Source organism: Chiloscyllium punctatum, chromosome 44 (assembly GCF_047496795.1).
Source record: "Chiloscyllium punctatum isolate Juve2018m chromosome 44, sChiPun1.3, whole genome shotgun sequence".
NCBI lineage: Eukaryota > Metazoa > Chordata > Chondrichthyes > Orectolobiformes > Hemiscylliidae > Chiloscyllium > Chiloscyllium punctatum.
In genome coordinates, this window is record NC_092782.1 from 20,411,012 (window position 1) to 20,424,747 (window position 13,736).

A 13,736-nucleotide genomic window follows, 5' to 3' on the forward strand; every position below is an offset into this window, starting at 1 on the left:
TTCCACACTAAAAGTAATCTAATAGTCTCTCTTAGAGCCTCATATGCCTCGTCTATTTTTAAGGCCCACACCCATCTATCAAAATTGCTATGTTCAATTCTTTGAACTCAATGTGAGTCTGGCCTGCTTCCTTCTTTATGTTTCTGAGCCACTGTCTATATGCTTCTGATACCAATTCATACGCATTCAACGTAGCCTGTCTGACATCTGCATAACTCCTTGACCACTCAGCTGACAGTGCCGCAAATACCTCACTAGCCCTACCTACCAACCTCGTCTGAACTAGCGTTACCCACAAGTTCTCTGGCCACTCCATCTGCCTTGCCAATTTTCCAAATGAAATAGAAAAGACTTTGACATCTTCCTCATCGAAATGTGGTAATGTTTCAACATGAGTGTATTCATCCCTACCTTTTCTTGGATAGGCACTTGGATGATAGTGCAATGATGGGTATGTAGGTTAGTTTGATCTTAGAGTAGGATAAAGGATCAGCACAACTTCAAAGGCCAAAGGGCCCGTACTGTGCTGTACTTTTCTATGTTCTATGTTCTCACTTCATCTCCATCCTATTAATTTGACTTTCCTGACTAATTCAGAACTTCTGAACTCAAACCTCTCTTTTCTCTTTCTTCTCTCTCATTCTTTGTTTTTTTCTCCTCTAATTCAAGCTGCTTCATCTGCAATTGAATGGTAGCCTTTTCCAAAGATTCAAATGGCCTTTCCAGCACATTTAAATGTTGAGCTATTTCAGTCATACCCTCATCTTTTTTTTCAGAGATACAGCTTGTTTGCCCATTGCAGCAACTTTTCTTTGCTCACCTTTTGTAAAACTTCTTCCACCCCAGAAAACAGTTAGTAACTGAAAGTGCCATTTCTCTTATTTTTGAGCTAACCAACTACTAGTAGCAAAAATTAAACAGATTTTCTCAACTAAATCTTATTTAAAGATCTAGGTCACTAAAACCTCAAATCTGTTTGAATCTGTCCAAATCCATTCAGATCCCATACACGAACCACCCAGATCCCAGACACTAATGCCTAACCTGTTCCAATCTCAAATCTGAGCTTCCAATCTGCTCAAGTCCCTGCTGAGAGTGTCCAATCTGTTCAACTGCCAGCCAAGCCCCCAATTTGTTACAACGTGGAGTTCCAACCCCTTTGTAACATGCAGAGATCCTTGCCTCACCTCATAATCTGTTAAACACGTGAGTGAAAGAAAACCCCTGATTTTCACTATTTAAAGATAAATAAAATAACAACTTATTTTCCTAGCTCTAACAGCGAACACCAAACAACAACTATTAACAAGCCTAAGCCCCCTTTTTCTTAACTAATCACAATCTGACCCCAACTCCATTAAAATGCTGCTCCAATAACATAATTACTAAATATTAAATACACGTAATCTCTCAAAGTCCAAACATGCTGTTTCCTTGTGGTCATCCAATTCTGCTGTTTCCTTCCATCCTTCTGATTCTGCTGTCTTCTTCCTGGGCAGTCCTCTATGTGTTTTTTTTTACTGCGAGTATCTTTGTATAAAGAGCACTGTCTGGGAACAGACTATTTTAGATCTAGTAATGAGTAATGAGATGGATTAATCAGATAACTTACAATTATGGATCCTTTAGGGGGTAGCGAACACAACATTTCAATTACATTTGAGTGAGAAAATCTCAGGTTTGAAATCAGTGTCCTGATCTTATAAAAGGGCAATTCCAGAGTTTTGAAGAAAGAATTGCCTAAAGTGAGCTTGGAAAATAGACAGTGGGAAAGGTCAGTAGATGAGCAGTGGCAGACATTTAAGCAGGTATTCCATAACGCTCAGCGCAAATTTATTCCAATCAGAAGGACCGAACAAGAAAGATGAACTACCGAACCATATTCAATCAAAAACCAAGACAGGAAAGCAGTGAAAACTCATGGCTAGGGAATGGGATTTTTTTTTTGGAACCAGTATCAGATGTCTAAAAAGGCTAATGAAGATGTAAAGAATTGATTATGAAAGATAATGGGCAAGAAATATAAAAACCAACAGCAAGTTCTCCTATAGGAAGATAAAGAGAAACAGTATCTAAAGAAAGCGTAGGGCTCTTGGAGAATACAACTGGGAATGAAAAACAGACAAAAGGCAGATAATTTACACCAATAGTTTGCTCTGGTCTTCACAGTAGAGGGACACTATAAATAGCCCAAAGGTAGAAGCTAAGCACATGGGAAAAAAGATCTTGTAACACTCTCTATCACAAGTCACCAGGAACTGATGGCCTGATTCCAGAGGTTTTAAAGGAATTAACTGCAGAGATGGCAGGGGGATTGGTCCAAATATTCTAGAATTCACTGGAAGTGATCTAGTGGATTGGAAAACCCTTTATCAAGAGCCCCTCATCTGCCATTGGGAAAATGCTAGAATCCATTAGGAAGAAATAGCAGAACGTTTAGAAAGGCTTAACATAATCAAACAGAGTCAAGATGGTTTTGTACAGAGGGAATCATGCTTAACAAATAAACCTGATTTCTTTGAGGATACAAGAAGCAGATTTGATAAAGGGGAACCAGTAAACATAATATATTTGGATTTCCAGAAGGAGTTCGATAAGGTGCCACATAAAAGGTTACCGCACATGATAGGAGCTCACAGTATTGGGGATAATGTATTGACATGGATTAAAAATTTGTTAACACACGGAAGACAGAGAGTCGGGGGTTAACAGATCTTTCTCAGGTTGGAAAGACATAACTAGAGGATTGCCACAAGGATCAGTTCTAGAGCCTCAATTATTTACTTTTGTCAGGTCTGTGCCTTATATTTTGTGCTTTTAAAAACTGTGGTCTGAAATGAGAAAAATCTGTTTTAAAAATCAGTGTTTGAAAAGGCGGCTTAATATTTTGAAAGCATGTTACATGACACCTATTGTGTAAACAACTACTTGAAGAAGCAGTAATTAAAAATCGAGTTACAGACAATTCACAGCCAAATGGCTGTATAGATGCAGAATTAATATGTTGATTGTACTGTGGACTGGTAACCAGGTGATCAATGATCGAGAGCTTATTGCCTAGCAACGACTGTGTGATTGACTCTCAGGTAACTGAGCAGCTTTTGAGCCAGGAGTGAGTTACAGAGAAAGAAAAGTGTTCAGTTCTTCCCTAGCTCAGGCATGGTCTCTCTGCTCTCTGCTGTCAAAATTCACTATGATCCCAAGGCCTCCACTAGATCCTCTGGCAGCACATTCCATACACACACCACCCTCTGATTGAAAAAGGTGCCCTTAAGTTCATTTTGAATCTTTCCCCTCTCACCTTAAACCTACGCCCTCTAGTTTTGGACTCACCTACCCTGGAAAAAAGACTTTGGCTATTCACCTTATCCATGCCCCTCATGATTTTATAACTCTCAAAACGTCACTCCTCAGTCTCCAGTGCTCCAGAGAAAATAGGCTGGGTCTATTCAGCCTCTTCCTACAGCTCAAACTCTCCAACCCCAGCAATATCCTTGTACATCTTTTCTGCACCCTTTCAAGTTTCACAACATCTTTCCTTTAGCCCGAGACCAGAATTGCACACAGTATTCCAAAAGTGGCCTAACGAATGTCCTGTAAAACTACAATATGACATCCCATCTCCTACATTGACCAATAAAGGCAAGCATACCAAACACTTGCTTCACTGTCCTGTCTATCTGTGACTCCACTTTCAAGGAACTATGAACATGGACCATACATGTTATGAGGGTTACTGCATCTTACAGACAGTGAGCTTCAGATTCCCACTACCCTTTGGGTGAAAATGTTTTCCTTCACATCTCCTCAAAACCTTCCTTACCCTAAACTTATAGCCTCCTGGTCGTTGATCCCTCCATCAAGGGGAAATATTTCTTCCTGTCTACCCTGTCTATGCGCCTCAGAATCATCTCCCTTATCAACTGCCTCTGTTCCAAGCCAAATAACTCCAGTCTGTCCAATCTCTCTTCATAACTGAAACTCTCCAGCCCAGGTAACTTCCTGGTCAATCTCCTCTGCATGCTGTCCACTGCTATCGTATCTCTCATTGACACTATTGAGTTGTCAGAGACTGAGTGGTCAGTCTCCCACCATCCCTACATGAAGGTGAGGAATGGGACCAAAATCTCAGGATGGGAATAACTGAAGAATCATGAAGAACTCAAGACAGTGTTCATTTGACCTGCAAGTCAGAAGGGTGAGAGCAGCTGTATCGTGGGGAACCAATACTCGCCATTCCACAGAGGCCGGTTTCCCATCACCGAGACACCCTTTATTTGCACACTGGTCCAGCTCCCTCCATGCCAGCTCTCAGGGTGTCAATATGCCTGACACTCCTCGTTTTATCTGTCAGGCAGGGCTCCCTGATTGAACCAGATTAACTGCCCCAATGAGGAAACCCATACTCTAGCCTTACATTCATCCCAGGAACATCCAGAAAATAAAGATACCTATGTCAGAATTCTACTGATTGACTACAGCTCCATCTTCAACACTATAATTCTAACCAAACTAATCTCCAACTAGTCTCTGCTCCACTGGCTGCAACTGGATCTTCAACTTCCTGACCCACATTCCACAATGTGAGGGTAGGTAACAGCACCTCCTCCATGACAATCCTCAACACCAGCACCCTTCAAGGCTGCACAATCAGCCTCTGACTGTACTTCGGGTACACTCAAATTACATTTCAAACTCCATCTCCAGGTTCACTGACGACACCATCACTGTAGGCTGGATAGCAAACAAGAATGAGACAGAATACAGGAAAGAGATGGAATGCTTGGTGGCATGGTGTAAAGATAACAATTTCGCCCTCAATGTCATTGACTTCAGGAAGCAAGGAGGGCACACTCCTATCTACATCAATGTAGTTGAGGTGGAGATGGTCGACAGTGTCAAGTTCCTCGGAGTGAAAATCACCAACAATCTGTCCTGGACCATCCACGTTGATGAAGCAGTCAAGAAAGCACAGCAAAGCCTCTTCTTTCTTAGGAGGCTAAGAAAATTCAGCATGGCCACCAACTTTTATAGATGCACCACAGAAAGCGTTCTATTCGAATACATCACAGCTTGGTATGGCAACTGTTCTGCCCAAGACCATAAAAAACTACAGAGTTGTAAACACAGCCCAGTCCATCACATAAACCTAGCCCCCCCATCTATTGACTCAATCTTCACTTCACACTGTCTCGGAAAGACAGCCACCAAAAGCATAGACATCTCCTACCCTGGTTATAATCTCCTCCAAGCTCTTCTGTTAGGTAGAAGATAGAAATCCTTAAACACACATAGCAATAGGTTTAAGAATAGCTTCTTTCCCAGCTGTTGTCAGGCTTCTGATTGGACCTCTCAAATTTCAATCTAATGTTAATCTTGGTTTTTTTGTAAATATATTTATTAGCAATTTTTTTAACTTTACAAATATATAGAATTATTGAAAAATACAATCAATAACAAATATCAGTATAATAAAAAGAAAAAACCCACAAATTACAATATAACTACTGTCTACTAACTATTAACCTACTCTATAATACAAAACAAACCCTAACACTATGGCTAATCTTGTTTTTATTATCTTCTCTGCAGCCATAACATTGTATTCCGCTCTTGGTTCTATTGCTGCTATGCACTTTGTATGAAATGATCTGCTTCTACTGCACGCAAAGCAGAACTGTTAACTGTGCACTGGGATATGTGACAATAAAAATCAAATCAAAAAAGGTTCCACCTGGCTGAACTTGTTACAATCAGTACAGACTGCAGCAGCTCAAGGAGCCTCCTCAGTTAGAGATGGGCATTAGATATCAGTATTCTCGGTGACCCTTTATAACAATGATGTGGAGGTGCCAGTGTTGGACTGGGGTGGACAAAGTTAAAAATCACTCACAACCAGGTTATAGTCCAATAGGTTTTATTTGAAAGTACTGGCTTTCAGTAACTAGTTACTACTGGATTGGTAGTGCTGGAAGAGCACAGCAGTTCAGGCAGCATCCAACGAGCAGCGAAATCGACGTTTCGGGCAAAAGCCCTTTATCAGGAATAAAGGCAGTGAGCCTGAAGCATGGAGAGATAAGCTAGAGGAGGGTGGGGGTGGGGAGAGAGTAGCATAGAGTACAATGGGTGAGTGGGGGAGGGGATGAAGGTGATAGGTCAAGGAGGAGAGGGTGGAGTGGATAGGTGGAAAAGAAGATAGGCAGGTCGGACAAGTCAAGGAGACAGTAACTGAGCTGGAAGTTTGAAACTAGGATGAGGTGGGGGAAGGGGAAATGAGGAAGCTGTTGAAGTCCACATTGATGCCCTGGGGTTGAAGTGCACCGAGGCGGAAGATGAGGCGTTCTTCCTCCAGGCGTCTGGTGGTGAGGGAGCGGCGGTGAAGGAGGCCCAGGACCTCCATGTCATAGAACATAGAACATAGAAGAATACAGCGCAGTACAGGCCCTTCGGCCCTCGATGTTGCGCCGATCAAAGCACACCTAACCTACACTAACCCACTATCCTCCATATACCTATCCAATGCCCGCTTAAATACCCATAAAGAGGGAGAGTCCACTACTGCTACTGGCAGGGCATTCCATGAACTTACGACTCGCTGAGTGAAGAACCTACCCCTACACCTACTCCTATATCTACCCCCCCTTAATTTAAAGCTATGCCCCCTTGTAATAGCTGACTCCATATGTGGAAAAAGGTTCTCACTGTCAACCCTATCTAACCCCCTAATCATCTCTATCAAATCACCCCTAAACCTTCTTTTCTCCAATGAAAACAACCCCAAGTGCCTCAGCCTTTCCTCATAGGATCTTCCTACCATACCAGGCAACATCCTGGTAAACTTCCTCTGCACCCGTTCCAGTGCCTCCACATCCTTCCTATAGTATGGCGACCAAAACTGCACACAATATTCCAGATGCGGCCGCACCAGAGTCTTATACAACTGCAGCATGACCTCAGGACTCCGGAACTCAATTCCTCTACCAATAAAAGCCAGTACGCCATATGCCTTCTTCACTGCACTATTTACCTGGGTGGCAACTTTCAGAGATCTGTGTACATGGACACCAAGATCCCTCTGCTCTTCCACACTACCAAGTAGTCTACCATTAGCCCAGCAATCCATCTTTTTATTACTCTTACCAAAGTGAATCACTTCACACTTAGCTACATTGAACTCCATTTGCCACCTTTCTGCCCAGCTCTGCAGCTTCTCTATATCCCGCTGTAACCTGCCATATCCTTCCTCACTGTCAACAACTCCTCCGACTTTCGTATCATCCGCAAACTTGCTCACCCAACCTTCTAACCCTTCCTCCAGGTCATTTATAAAAATGACAAACAGCAATGGTCCCAAAACAGATCCTTGCGGAACACCGCTAGTGACGGCACTCCAAGATGAACCTTTGCCATCAACTACTACCCTCTGTCTTCTTCCAGCCAGCCAATTCCTAATCCAAACCTCCAACTCACCCTCAATGCCATATCTCTGTATTTTCTGCAGTAGCCTACCATGGGGGACCTTATCAAACGCCTTACTAAAATCCATATATACCACATCTACCGCTTTCCCCTCATCTACCTCCTTAGTCACCTTCTCAAAGAATTCAATAAGGTTTGTGAGGCACGACCTGCCCTTCACAAAACCATGCTGACTATCCTTGATCACATCATTCTTATCCAGATGTGCATAAATCCTATCCCTTACAATTCTCTCTAAGACTTTGCCCACAACAGAAGTGAGACTCACTGGCCTATAGTTACTAGGATTATCCCTACTCCCCTCTTGAACAAGGGAACCACGTTTGCTAGCCTCCAGTCCTCTGGCACTACTCCTGTAGACAAAGAGGACACAAAAATCAAGGCCAATGCCTCTGCAATCTCCTCCCTTGCTTCCCAGAGAATCCTAGGATAAATGCCATCAGGCCCAGGGGACTTATCTATTTTCACCCTTGCCAGAATTTCCAACACCTCTTCTCTACATATCTCAAAGCCATCCATTCTACTTATTCGTGCCTCAGTATTCATATCAACAACAATGTCCTGTTCCTGAGTGAATACTGACGAAAAGTATTCATTCAGCGCCTCCCCAATCTCCTCAGCCTCCACACGCAACTTCCCATTACTATCCTTGATTGGACCTATTCCTTCCCTAGTCATTCTTTTATTCCTAACATACCTATAGAAAGCCTTAGGGTTTTCCCTAATCCTACCAACTAAGGACCTTTCATGTCCCCTTCTCGCTGCTCTTAGCTCTCTCTTCAGGTCCTTCCGGGCTACCTTATAACTCTCAATCGCCCCTATTGAACCTTCACGCCTCATCTTTACAAAGGCCGCCCTCTTCCATTTAACAAGGGATTCCAACTCCTTATTAAACCACGGCTCCCTCACATGACCCTTTCCTCCCTGCCTGATAGGTACGTACTTATCAAGGACACTCAATAGTTGCTCCTTGAACAAGTTCCACATATCAATTACGCTCTTGCCTTGGAATCTACTTTTCCAATCCACACATCCTAAGTCATGCCTCAACGCATCATAATTTCCCTGCCCCCAGCTATAACTCTTGCCCTGTAGTGCACACTTATCCCTCTCCATCACTAGAGTAAAAATCACCGAATTGTGGTCACTGTCCCCAAAGTGCTCACCTACCTCTAGTTCTAATACCTGGCCTGGTTCGTTACCCAGAACCAAATCCAGTATGGCCTCACCTCTTGTTGGCTTATCTACATATTGTGTCAGGAAACTCTCCTGCACACATTGCACAAACACTGACCCATCTAACGAACTTGAGCTATAGCTTTCCCAATCAATATCAGGAAAGTTAAAGTCTCCCATAACAATCACCCTATTACTGTCACTCTTCTCCTGAATCATCTTCGCAATCCTTTCTTCAATGATTCTAGGACTATTAGGAGGCCTGTAAAAGACTCCTAACAGGGTGACCTCACCTCTCCTATTCCTAACCTCAACCCAAACTACCTCAGATGGCAAATCTTCGTCCATCTTCCTTTCCACTGCTGTAATGCTATCTTTGACAAGCAAAGCCACACCCCCCCCCTCTTTTACCCCCACCTCTGACCCTACTAAAACATTTAAACCCTGGAACCTGCAACAGCCAATCCTGTCCCTGATCTAGCCACGTCTCCGTAATAGCCACAACATCGAAGTCCCAGGTACCAACCCACGCTGCGAGTTCACCTACCTTATTTCGTATACTTCTGGCATTAAAGTATACACACTTCAAGCCACTCTTCTGTTTACAGGCACCCTCCTTTAAGATTGATGCCATATTCCTAACCTCCCTACACTCCAGGTCCTGCACCCTAAAGCTACAGTCTGGGTTCCCATGCCCCTGCAGAGTTAGTTTAAACCCCCCCCAAGAGCACTAGCAAACCTCCCCCCATGTCCTCGGCAGAGTTGGAGGGGGAGTTGAAATGTTGGGCCACGGGGCGGTTTGGTTGATTGGTGCGGGTGTCTCTGCGATGTTCCCTAAAGCGCTCTGCTAGGAGGCGCCCAGTCTCCCCAATGTAGAGGAGACCACATCGGGAGCAACGGATACAATAAATGATATTGGTGGATGTGCAGGTGAAACTTTGATGGATGTGGAAGGCTCCTTTAGGGCCTTGGATAGAGGTGAGGGAGGAGGTGTGGGCACAGGTTTTACAGTTCCTGCAGTGGCAGGGGAAAGTGCCAGAATGGGAGGGTGGGTCGTAGGGGGGTGTGGACCTGACCAGGTAGTCACGGAGGGAATGGTCTTTGCGGAAGGCGGAAAGGGGTGGGAAGGGAAATATATCCCTGGTGGTGGGGTCTTTTTGGAGGTGGCGGAAATGTCGGTGGATGATTTGGTTGATACAAAGGTTTGTAGGGTGGAAGGTGAGCACCAGGGGCGTTCTGTCCTTGTTACTGTTGGAGGGGTGGGGTCTGAGGGCAGAGGTGCGGGATGTAGACGAGATGCGTTGGAGGGCATCTTTAACCACGTGGAAAGGGAAATTGCAGTCTCTAAAGAAGGAGGCCATCTGGTGTGTCCTATGGTGGAACTGGTCCTCCTGGGAGCAGATACGGCGGAGGCGGAGAAATTGGGAATACGGGATGGCATTTTTGCAAGAGATAGGGTGGGAAGAGGTGTAATCCAGGTAGCTATGGGAGTCAGTGGGTTTGTAAAAAATGTCAGTGTCAAGTCGGTCGTCACTAATGGAGATGGAGAGGTCCAGGAAGGGGAGCGAGGTTTCAGAGATAGTCCAGGTAAATTTAAGGTCAGGGTGGAATGTGTTGGTGAAGTTGATGAATTGCTCAACCTCCTCGCGGGAGCACGAGGTGGCGCCAATGCAGTCACCAATGTAGCGGAGGAAGAGGTGGGGAGTGGTGCCGGTGTAATTACGGAAGATCAACTGCTCTAAGTAGCCAACAAAGAGACAGGCATAGCTGGGGCCCATACGTGTGCCCATGGCTACCCTTTTGGTCTGGACGAAGTGGGAGGATTCAAAGGAGAAATTGTTAAGGGTGAGGACCAGTTCGGCCAAACGAATGAGAGTGTCAGTGGAAGGGTACTGTTGGGGACGTCTGGAGAGGAAAAAACGGAGGGCTTGGAGGCCCTGGTCATGGCGAATGGAGGTGTAGAGGGATTGGATATCCATGGTGAAGATGAGGCGTTGGTGGCCGGGGAAACGGAAGTCTTGGAGGAGGTGGAGGGCGTGGGTGGTGTCTCAAACGTATATGGGGAGTTCCTGGACTAGGGGGGATAGGACAGTGTCAAGGTAGGTAGAGATGAGTTCAGTGGGGCAGGAGCATGCTGAGACAATGGGTCGGCCAGGGTGGTCAGGCTTGTGGATCTTGGGAAGGAGGTAGAACCGGGCAGTGTGGGGTTCCCGGACTATGAGGTTGGAAGCTGTGGGTGGGAGATCTCCTGAGGTGATGAGGTTCTGTATGGTCTGGGAGATGATGGTTTGGTGATGGGGAGTGGGGTCATGGTCGAGGGAGCAGTCGGAAGAGGTGTCCTCGAGTTGGCGTTTGGCTTCAGCGGTGTAGAGGTCAGTGCGCCAGACTACCACTGCGCCCCCTTTATCCGCTGGCTTGATGGTGAGGTTGGGATTGGAGCAGAGGGATTGGAGGGCTGCGCGTTGTGAGGGTGAGAGGTTGGAGTGGGGGAGGGGGGACGGCAGTTGGAAATGAAGAGCTCAGTTACTGTCTCCTTGACTTGTCCGACCTGCCTATCTTCTTTTCCACCTATCCACTCCACCCTCTCCTCCTTGACCTATCACCTTCATCCCCTCCCCCACTCACCCATTGTACTCTATGCTACTCTCTCCCCACCCCCACCCTCCTCTAGCTTATCTTTCCATGCTTCAGGCTCTCTGCCTTTATTCCTGATGAAGGGTTTTTGCCCGAAACGTCGATTTCGCTGCTCGTTGGATGCTGCCTGAACTGCTGTGCTCTTCCAGCACCACTAATCCAGTATTTGGTTTTCAGCATCTGCAGTCATTGTTTTTACCTTTCAGTAACTAGTGTTCAATATACGATTTTAATTGCATGACACTGTGATCTTTTGCTATAAATTCTGTGTTTTATGGTCTTTCCCCACTAGTTACCTGATGAAGGAGCAGCCCTTTATAACAAAGCAGGGGAAATGAAAGGTTTCGACATCAGGAAATGCACGAGGTGTAATATCTGAAGGGTCGCCTCACCATCCCCGCCCTCTGGTGGCAAAACACGGTATGGGCTGCCATTCCCACTGCCGCCCAACGAGTGGCGCTGCAGTTTCACAATCGCCCCTGGGTGTGGGGGATGGGCCCCGAGTGGGTGCAGGCTCTGGGTGGGGCGATCCCGGGAAGCAGGTATGGGGTCTGGGCCACAGTCGCTTCCAGGACCAGGCACACTCCAAGCAGAATTGACCGGAGCAAGTGCACTCCGAGCTACAGCTTTAATAAGATTTTCTGGAGCTGCTTTCTCAGACCTCGTGGCGCAACGGTAGCGCGTCTGACTCCAGATCAGAAGGCTGCGTGTTCGAATCACGTCGGGGTCATCGTTTTTGTTTATACAATCTATACAATATTTTAAAAATATACTTGTTTAATTACTTATAAGAAGTGCTTCATGCATTCTATAGTTACTATAATCTCGAATACATTCAATAAATCTGTATTACCTATTTATATTGCTGTAATTTGTTTCGTTCAATGATCTGCAATCTCATGTTCACCTCCTGCAGGACTCTCTCCCTCATGACAAGGCAGGTTCAGATCTTGGGTCACTGCAACTGGACAGAAAACTGGACCTTTGATTCTGGTCAATGACACACGTCATTAACCCTAGACCCTGGTCACTGACTCTGGACAGAAAACTGAACCCTTGACATTGACAACTGACGCTGGTCACTGACACTGGAGGGTGGTCATGATGAAATGTTAATTGCTTTTTAAAGAGTGTTAATGTTACCAGTTTAAAACTAAACTTAAAATTTGAGCTATTTATTGCTGGTATAATTATATAGAATGCAAAGTTCATACGTTTAGCAGCATGGGCACCAGACAGACTAACATAGTCCAATGTCAGTTGGACTATCTGGTGAAGAAGCTGCTGAGTAGATCAAATGACTGAGATTTGAATAACTGTAGTTCTTCACACGTGATGGAGGCAAGGGTGGAGGAGGAGGTGGGGAGGTGGGTTTAAGGAGATGTATGGTATTGGAGAAAGGAAACCAGCATTTGTCAACTGTTCCCAATATATTTTTCTACCACTTGAATTTTTTTTTAATTCATGTGACACTTCATGTTAAATTTGGTACCAAACTGGAAAAGCCTTCAAACATTCAATATGAGATGCCATTGGATCCAGGGAGGGGAAGGGGAAATTTCACAGGAGCTGAAGAAGTGAATAACTGTCTTGGGTCAACCTAATCTTCCAGCTCTCTGCTTTTGTGTCTGGGTTCTAGGATCATCATGTTTGCCAATCAGTGCTTACTGCCAGCTCATGTGTTGGACTTAATCATGTTTGTCCATGGCTGGCATTTCAAAACAGGCACAGCTGTATGTGTTATAAGACTGACATCAACTGACTTGCAAGCTGTATACCAGATGTGGTGAAACAGGCCAAACCAGCACAAGTTACAATTTGTGTATGTCAAGTTTCCAAATGTATAACAGCAGTATAACATCAATGTCCTGCGAGCTCACCACCACTGCATTCCCTTCCTGCCCAGCCCCAAGAACCACTGCACCCTGACTGAATCCATCGCTGTGACTAAATCTTCGACGATTGCATCTGTTTGTGACCCTTCAAAGAGCTTTTCTGAGCAATTCCGTTGGCAGCCCAAAGTCATTTTAAAAGCCTTTGCATTAAAAAAAAAGATATTATTTACTATAATTAACAAGGAAAGCTCTTAGTTATTGCAATGGGAATTGATTATAGAAAGTAGTGAGGTTATACAGGGTCCAGCTGAGACCATATCTGGGGCACTGGTCACCTACTGTAAGGTAATGTAATGGAAGAGGCTGAGACAAGGTTTAACACAGACTAGTGCCTGAATTGAGCGGACTGGCTTGAGAATGAAATGTTAACCGGTATACTCTGGATTTAAGAGGAGGTGTAAAGTTGACAATGTGAACATTAACAGTTATATCCGGATGGTCCAGCCTCACTCTCCCGCCTGAGCCGTTACCCCGGGTTACGGCCCCGCCCATTTACTCCGTCTGTCCAATGGGAGTGTGCGTCAGTGCGGTGCCTGAGCCAATCACGGCCGA

The 13,736-nt window shown here is 45.0% G+C and overlaps 1 non-coding gene across 1 annotated transcript; it reads left to right on the top strand.

The window, feature by feature from the left end:
* The first annotated feature begins 11,947 nt into the window (after positions 1-11,947).
* trnaw-cca (transfer RNA tryptophan (anticodon CCA)) lies at positions 11,948-12,019 on the top strand. The gene has a single exon. It is a non-coding gene; the product is annotated as a tRNA-Trp (tRNA).
* Positions 12,020-13,736: the final 1,717 nt, after the last annotated feature.